Below are 9,814 nucleotides of genomic sequence, written 5' to 3' on the forward strand. Positions count from 1 at the left end.
GCACGACGAATCCTCTCGGCCGTTATTCTTGGCTTCCTAGACCGGGGCCGCTATCTCACCGTCAGATAGCTTCTCATTCTAATCACGTAGGCTGAGTGGACCTCAAACCAGCCCTCAGGTCCAGATAAAAATCCCTGACCTGGCCGAGAATCGAACCCGGGGCTTCCGGGTAAGAGGCAGGCACGCTACCCCTACACCATGGGGCCGGCTAAAATAGGCATTTATAATGACAAAAAATGGGACCTAAAATAATAAAGATGGTTTAATATAAGTCACTTAATGCACATCTGCATCACATTTTACTACTTAATCTTACGCCCCCCTGTGGCTGGGGTGATGGAATAGCATCAGCGGTATCCCCTGCCAGTCGTAAGAGGAGACTAGAAAGAGGGAACAGGGGTTTCCACTTATTTTGTGTCAGGTTCCTCTCTCTTATCTTTCATACTCGAACTCCCTTGGTCGACTCTTGTTCTTTTCCGATCGTGACCGTATTAGATTTTCGGTCATTAGGAATTGTATTATTTTCACTCCGTTCGTGGCCCTTTCTTTGCTTTTTCCGATACCTTCATTTTTCGAAGTGTGAGACCTGTTCAATTTTCCTTCTGATTAGTGTTAACAGAAGATGGTAGACAAGTTGTTCTTTCTTTTAAAACAATAATCACCACCACCACCACTTAACTTTACGTAGCAGGAACAGGACCTGGCAACCCTCTTGACAATTTGATTTGTGGGGTGAGTTTTTAGTAAAGATTTGTGTAATATTAAAATATCGTTTACCGAGCTCGATAGCTGCTGTCGCTTAATTGCGGCCAGTGTCCAGTATTCGGGAGATAGTAGGTTCGAACCCCACTATCGGCAGCCCTGAAAATGGTTTTCCGTGGTTTCCCATTTTCACACCAGGCAAATGCTGGGGCTGTACCTTAATTAAGGCCACGGCCGATTCCTTCCCACTCCTAGCCATTTCCTGTCCCATCGTCGCCATAAGACCTATCTGAGTCGGTGCGACGTAAAGCAACTAGCAAAAATATATATATATATATATATCGTTTATGTAATTTATTTTTTTATCTATTAAGTAAAAACGAAATTGTCGTCTTTATTGTTAACACTGTACATTGGAATCATATTTCCTTTTCTTTCCATTATTTAATTTTAATATATAAATAACAGCGGATAATATCCACAACAACTCAAAAGAGGCAGAAAGGCTCTAAATTTCAAATAGGCACCGGAAGCTAAAATGGACAAAACAGGCAAAATAAAAACTGATCCTACCGTTCGCAAACGTGCGGAAATACAGTATGTCTATTTAACACTTCGATATAACACCCAAATTAAAAAGGCATTTTGCCCAACTTCCGGGGTATACTTATTGCTGTATCTGGGTTGAGTGACTCAGATGGTAGACACTGGCTTTCTGAGCTCAAGGTGGCAGGTTCAATCCAAGCTCAGTCTGATGGTATAATTTTGAAAACGCTCAAATACGCCAGCCTCGTATTTGTAGATTTAATGCATGTGAAAGAGCTTCTGCACCTCGGAATCTCTGAAAACTTAAAAATGAGTACCTTTTGCTTCTTACAGAAGGTTGCGATCATAATTGAGTACTTATTCCTACCTTGCGTTTCCTTTCTAGCTTTGCTGTACCGTGGATGTCGAATCACTGTAGGAGGTTCCGTGCCATGCATAACCATGTCCAGCCATATCCACGTTTATTTTCTATCTTGTCTATGATCAGTTGTACCAGGCTGTAGAAAAATATAGTTAGTTGGACATCGAATAAATAACATCATTCTTCTTTCTTCACTAACGGAAACTCACTTGCTGTAGGATAGGATGGTTTCCTGATTGCGCTGGTATGGCAACATACTGTTTCTTTATTTTCAGAAAACCGAGCTCGATAGCTGCAGTCGTTTAAGTGCGGCCAGTATCCAGTATTCGGGAGATAGTAGGTTCGAACACCGCTGTCGGCATCCCTGAAAATGGTTTTCCGTGGTTTCCAATTTTCATACCAGGCAAATGCTGGGGCTGTACCTTAATTAAGGCCACGGCCGCTTCCTTCCTACTCCTAGCCCTTTCCTGTCCCATCGTCGCCGTAAGACCTATCTGTGTCGGTGCGACGTAAAACAACTAGCAAAAAAAGAAATATTTTCAGAAATATTATTTTGATGCCATCATAAGACGAAGACCCATCATATTTGTTCCCTTCACTTATCCAGGCTTGGGGTCGGTATATACTAAACTTGTGCGGGATTTTTTGACAATTGATTGGGATTTTGCATTACCTCTTGTTCCCTAATCATCATTCAAAACTTCTTTAGTCATTATCCAGGAGATCCCTTTCCACTACATCGAGACACGGTGCGGGTACCTGATGGAGCGCAGCCACGGTGCTGGAGACAAGCCAAACACTGTGTATTTCTGAGTCACACGGACTGATTCCTGGCACCGCAATGCTCTCGGCATTATCAATACGAAAACTTGCGACAAAGTCCATGGAGTAGTGTAGTGTTTGGAGTGGAGTTGGGTTTATAAATAAAGCAATACACGTTGTGTAAGAAGGGAACCGAGACGGGGTCAGTAAGAGAAGAGGACACAGTAGTGAAAGTGGACCCGCTAATTGAAAACTTTATGGCTGAGCTGCAAATTAGCAACCTCCGCGACATTTAGAAACAAAAATAAGATCATGAGCTCGTAATCAACAACCTTAGTGATATCTCCAGTTTTCATCAGTTGCATACGTAAACAGGCATCACAGTTAGCGGTAATGTATTCAAAAATTACACTTTTATTACATAAATTGCCGACCTCTTAATTCATTAAGGGATCTCCAGCAAAATCCTTCCTTTTGCAACACATTGATTAGGCCAAAGGTTCCACAACTATCTCCAATATTTAATCCCTTTTTTACTAATAACTGTTACCAAGTGAACAATGTTCTAGTTATTTAGGTAGGAATATTATAATACCTTTTAAATTATCTTAAGTTCCTATAGATACAGTAGGATTTTGGAATATCAGAATACCAGAAAAAAGTTAAGAGCAGTTTGACGTTCGAAAACTACCTTCAAATTATGACATTTTCTAAGAAATAGTAATTAATATGAAATAAGTAGAATAGTACATCAATAATATTTTCTTAGCTTTAATTTCGTGGGCTGATGATATAATAATAATAATAATAATAATAATAATAATAATAATAATAATAATAATAATAATAATAATAATAATAATAATAATAATTGTACCGGAGGTACATTTGCCCCTTTCATTTAAATTAAGCGCCTTGTAGAACGCCATCTGATATATGAAGTTTGCAACAACTAATACAAGAAGATTGAACATTTCTCAACAGATATCACTACTATAAACTTACGTTATACCCTCTGGTATGAAGATGAACTATTAAAATTGTAGAGTAATTTTGTATTTTAAGGTAACCTTTTCTATCTTGTAATTTCTGCAACTTAACTTTTCTCCATCTAGTCACTTCGGTATTATAAGCTTAGCCTCTGTAACGTAGGGCCACAAGCTCAAGTAGGGTGTTATGTACTTAACGTAAATTTCTTGGAGTGCAAGTGTTTGCCTATTTTCCATTTTGTTTGTTTTGGGCCAGTAATTTAACTTTTTTTTTTTCCAAAGGCCTTGTAGAATGGGTACGTGTTACCCCTGTTACAATCGATGTCATTCAATTTCATGTTAAAGATACCTGACTGTTGAGCATTAAAGATAGTTAAGAGTGTTGTGTTAAATGTAGATTGTGCCTGGGGAGGCCTGGAAAGTGTGAATTTTCGAAAATAGATTCCTAATTGTAAACTATTAATGTAAAGGTTGAATGGTGCCTTTGGAAGGCTGGAAATGGTATAATGTTTGGAAAGTAGTCTCCGAGATAATTTTGAGGAGCAAAGGTGCTCTTATAAGATTGTGTATTTTGGATACTCTGTTTCCTAGCTAATTGATTGAGCAAAGATGTTCTTACTATTAATGTAAAAGAAACTGGGAGATCCATCTCCTTGACTGTTTATTGAAAGGAGCCTCAGCGCTCACGGAGAATTTATAATTACGGAGCCTCAAGCTCAAATTTGTTAACTGATTATTATTCGATTTTCTAAAATTGTTACCCAATATTACGAATTTTTGTACCTGAATAAAAAAGAAACCAAAAGGTAGCAGTGAAAGGAATATAGCTCTAATTTTAAATTACTCTTTCGATTGTGTTATATACACCCTTTCATGCTTACACTTTCTTTTACCTCTGTCCATCACGGAATCCTCCGTAATAATAATAATAATAATAATAATAATAATAATAATAATAATAACAATAATAATAATAATAACCTCAACAGTCGATTGCAGTGTTATTATATGATATTAGTTTAGTGTACTGTTAGCAGATGTATGCACTACGGTCAACGTTCTTGCCTAAAGGATTCTTTTACAAGCCAAAATACGAAGGACTGTTGAGACGCTTACAAAAAACGAAGTATAAGGGCAACATTAGTGTTACAATCTATATTTTGTACCGTGCTCAATACAGCGAAAACTTACCTGTACTTAAACAATGAATCGCTGGTGATTGCCAGTTCGATTACCTACGTAGCTGTAAACGCCTGGTAGCTACTTCTTTAAAAAAGGGTTTATATCCAGAACACGTGGGAACACATTGCCTTTCACTTGATCTCATAGACGTTTGGTAAATTACAAAAGCTAGCAGTACAGCACAATTGGGTAATACATTTTAACCATTTTAGTTGAAGTTGGTCTTCCAATTGTAGGTCCTACATCATCACCATCCGAGTTTCGCTTGCTATTTAGTGGAAAGAAAGACTAAAAGAAAGCAAAGATATCTCCTTAGAGGCCTGTAAGGCCTCTGGAGGAGTGGAAGGTAAAATATTCCACCATCCGTAAACTCAGCATTAAGTTTTTTTGCTATTTGCTTTACGTCGCACAGACACAGATATGTCTTACGGCGACGATGGGATAGGAAAGGCCTAGGAATTGGAAGGAAGTGGCCGTGGCCTTAATTAAGGTACAGCCCCGGCATTTGCCTGGTGTGAAAATGGGAAACCACGGAAAACCATCTTCAGGGCTGCCGACAGTGGGGCTCGAACTCACTATCTCCCGATTACTGAACACTGGCCGCACTTAAGCGACTGAAGCTATCGAGCTCGGTAGCATTAAGTTTAACCTGAAAGTTTTCAGTCTGACGAACACACAAATTAAATATAAATATCACACTATAACATACCTGTAAAAACACTTTATTAAACCAGGAATAAAAATATAAAATTTAAACAAAGAATGACACGTTTCGTTTTTGAAAGAACATCATCACATTCTATCAAGTCACACTCAAATATTTGGAATATGTCCGGCTCCATGGCTGGCGTACTGGCCTTTGGTTCAATTCCCGGCAGGGTCGGGAATTTTAACCATCATTGGTTAGTTTCGCTGGCACGTGCACTGGGTTTATGTGTCGTCTTCATCATCATTTGATCCTCATCACGACGCGCAGGTCACCTATGTGTGTCAAATTAAATACCATCACCTGGCGAGCCGAACATGTCATCGGACACTCCCGGCACTAGAAGCCATAAAAACCAAACCAAACCCCATCGCACTACAGCCTTAGAAGGGCCTTGGCCTACGAAGCAACCGCTGCTCATCCCGAAGACCTGCAGATTACTAGGTGTCGTGTGGTCAGCACGAAGAATCCTCTCGGCCGTTATTCTTGGCTTTCTAGACCGGGGCCGCTATCTCACCGTCAGATAGCTCCTCAATTCTAATCAGCTAGGCTGAGTGGACCTCTAACCAGCCCTCAGGTCCAGGTAAAAATCCCTGACCTGGCTGGGAATCGAACCGGGGCCTTCAGGTAAGAGGCAGGCACGCTACCCCTACATCACAGGGCCGGCACTAGAAGCCATACGTTATAAAAAATTTAGAATATGTTTGTTTCTGTTCAGTACTTAGGAACTTGAAATCTAGAACTTACCTTAATTGTTTCCACTTTAGCTTTTACTGCGAGGTTTTCGAAAAACAATTTCTGGAGTGGAAACGAAGGAGGATATCATTAAGTTCCAGATAGATTAATATTTATACTTAACTTTTGTACTTGACAGACTGGAAATCTTTTAAGTTAAATTTAAATGTCGACACTGGAATGTATGACTTTCTTCCTAACAACAACAACAACAACAACATCAACAACAACAACAACAACAACAACAACAACAACAACAACAACAACAACAAAAGAACAAGCTCGGCAGCAAGTGGAATACAGTAGTTAGTCCTACACTCAGCTGCAGTACCTTTGTCCCCCAGGGATTATTCTGGTACTGTCCGGCTCCATGGCTAGATGTTTAGCGTGCTGGCCTTAGGCCGTAGGGGTCCCGGGTTCGATTCCCGACAGGGTCGGGAATTTGAACCATAATTGGTTAATTTCGTTGGCACGGGGGCTGGGTGTATGTGTCGTCTTCATCATCATTTCATCCTCATCACGACGCGCAGGTCGCATACGGGAGTCAAATCAAAAGACCTGCATCTGGCGAGCCGAACTTGTCCTCGGACACTCCCAGCACTAAAAGCCATACGCCATTTCATTTATTCTGGTACTAAATTTTGTGAGTGAATCTCAAAGCTATGTACCTCTCCAGAAGTGGGAATGCTGTTTCTAAATTTTTCGACTTCCTGACGCAGAATCGAATATACAGTATAATGCACACCTTTGCTACCTCAACTTTGCAGCCTCCGCGTTGTGTGAGGTTAAATGAAAGCACTTGTCGTTTCCTACAACTTGATCATTGGATTGACCTCCATGTGTTAGGTCCTAATTAAAATATGCTTTAAATATGAAGCCCGATTCCATAAGAATTAGGAAATTAAAATGGAATGGAATAAAATGAAGTATCTTATCATAGCGGGCAAAATAACGGGCCTGAAGACCTCGCGGCAGTTTGTTCTGGAATGTACAGTAGCTACGGGCTGCCAAATACAGAGTAACTGGCTCTCGTACCATGACCTACCGCATTACTGCCACTGCATTATTCACAAGATACAAGCCCTTAATTGTGAACAACTCACAAGATTGTTAATGAGAACTACCGCAATTTGACACGCACCATTTGTTCCGGAACACGTGTCTTTTATTGGCCAAGTTCTCCTCAACGATGTTTGAAGAGTCGGCCAAACAAGAAAACAAGGCTCTGACAGTGTGGTTTTTGTTTGAAGATGTAACAATCAGCCAGTGACACAGATATAAAGAAATAATTTTAAAATTACTTGACGAGCAAGTATATTACCTTAGTTTTACTGCCCGTACGTGTATGTATTTGCTCCTACGCACCATCGGTGGTAAGCAAAAGTGATGTAAAATGCAATAACCACAATTCATTATGTGCGTTGTTGTTCCTCGTTCGGTTAAAGAATTATGAATCGTTCTCAATTGTATTTTGCACGAACTGCATCATGTAGTTTTTCATTACAGTTAATATCAACGGATGAATTTGACGTTCCCTCTTATGGTCCCCTTAATATTGCTACTGTACATTACTCAAGTAATATATAGCCTAGAGTACAGCACCGCTATCCCTGAACCTAAATATCGAGAAATTGTTTTAAGTCATCTTTCCATGATGTGCAAACAAGTAAATTAACTTACAGATAAGTATAGGGCAAAACTTCATATAGAAGATGAAAGTCGGAGAAGGGTCATGCTACTATCTCAGTCAATAAAAATAGAAAGCATTTGTATCATAAAGAAAGGATCTCTTTCAGGATGGCCCCATTTCAGGCAATGCTGTGTGAAGGATGTGCATTGCGCAGTGTGATGTTTCCTATTCTTAACTTGGAGAATACAATCATTAAAATAGTGAGAGTGGTTGTTGACAAAACGGATGAAAACGTGGCGAGTTAGCCGTGCGGTTAGGGGCGCGCAGATGTGAGTTTGCATCCGGGAGATAGTGGGTTCGAATCCCATTGTCGGCAGCCCTGAAGATGGTTTTCCGTGGTTTCCCGTTTTCACATCAGACAAATGCTGGGGCTGTACCTTAATTAAGGCCACGGCCGTTTCCTTCCAACTCTTAGCCTTTTCCTATCCCATCGTCGCCATAAGACCTATCTGTGCCGGTGAGACGTAAAGCCAACGGTAAAAGAAAAACGGATGAAACAATGGTAATTCGTAATCGAGAGATCCTATTGTATAAAACTGAGCTTGGATTAAGAAATCATAAGAAAAAAATTAGGAAAGGTATAATACACAGGTGATAAATGGATGTGACTGCAGGACTTAGAAGACAGTACCTGTTCGTGTTTAATAGTTTTAAGGCGGGAGGTATGGAAGCAGCGGTGGCCGAATTGCAGGTTACCCCATGAAGCCAGTGCTGTACACCCTAAATGATACAGGATATAAATTTACTCGTCCTCTCTGAGAATTCCCTCCGAACATATTATACAGTGGACCCATAATAATGATGAATTAGTTTAAAGATTACAGTCCATGTATGAGAATATATTTTCAAATACTAATGATAATAATAATTTCGTGTGGATATTTCTAGCCGAGTGCAGCCCTTGTAAGGCAGACCCTCCGATGAGGGTGGGCGGCATCTGCCATGTGTAGGTAACTGCGTGTTATTGTGGCGGAGGATAGTGTTATGTGTGGTGTGTGAGTTGCAGGGATGTTGGGGACAGCACAAACACCCAGCCCCCGGGCTACTGGAATTAACCAATGAAGGTTAAAATCCCCGACCCGGCCGGGAATCGAACCCGGGACCCTCTGAACCGAAGGCCAGTACGCTGACCATTCAGCCAACGAGTCGGACAATACTAATGATACAATGTAATTATATTTAAATCGACAGTATTCCCCAAAACATATATACTCTATGTTTCCAAGATTTTGTATAGTAGTTTGGTTCTTTCGTTTGTCAAATGTGTAAGTATGGCTCTTTGGAATTGGCTCTGTCAACCTAATTTATCCCAACATGAATATTTAACTGTTGATTGCTTGGGTTGAACCTTACCGTATTTAAAGCCATGGTCGATAACTTCCTAATCCTAGCCCTTTCCCATCTCCCGCTTACCGAAAACCTTCGATGTGTTAGTGCTATATTGAACAAGTAGCAGAAAGGGAAAACCATGTTGATTGTCATTAACAATCCCTTTCTTCGTGATGTAATAAGAAAATCATCTAAATGTTTAAAAAAAATTGAATTTCATGTTTGAAAGTTAATTGTGAATATAGTGCAATTTCTTAAAGATGTCAAGAACCGAGATCCCATGAATATATAAGAACTACTTTTCAGAGTAGACTTACTTTTATCTCTGCTAATAGTTAATATCGTACTAACTGACATTTCCAACAACGATGGGATGGAAATGATTCGTTCTTCAACGTGTCTTATGGCAAATAGTGGTTCAAAACTTGTAGAACACACTGAATGAAAATGGATTTTCATGTAAAAGAAGTCACACGGATGTTTAGGGTGAAAATGAAAGAAATTATAGAATTGATATCAATTCTATGAGGCTTAGAATAACTGTTTGCCAAATTAAATCGGACAGGGCATATCACAGGAGTAGTCTGACGCTCGTGAGAGCTAGTAAGGAAAAGTTCAGCCGAGATCCTGTGGCTACCATCCGTACCGTGCACCTATCGATATTCTTCAGCATTTGTGAGGAATTTAATATTAATCTTTGTATCTCCGTATGTGCAACACCTCGTGAGAAACTTTCTTGTGTGTTTCTGGAATGAAGCGTACGCACATTTTTGACTAATAATTAAACATTTTTATATCTATTTGCAATCTAA

Source organism: Anabrus simplex, chromosome 4 (assembly GCF_040414725.1).
Source record: "Anabrus simplex isolate iqAnaSimp1 chromosome 4, ASM4041472v1, whole genome shotgun sequence".
NCBI lineage: Eukaryota > Metazoa > Arthropoda > Insecta > Orthoptera > Tettigoniidae > Anabrus > Anabrus simplex.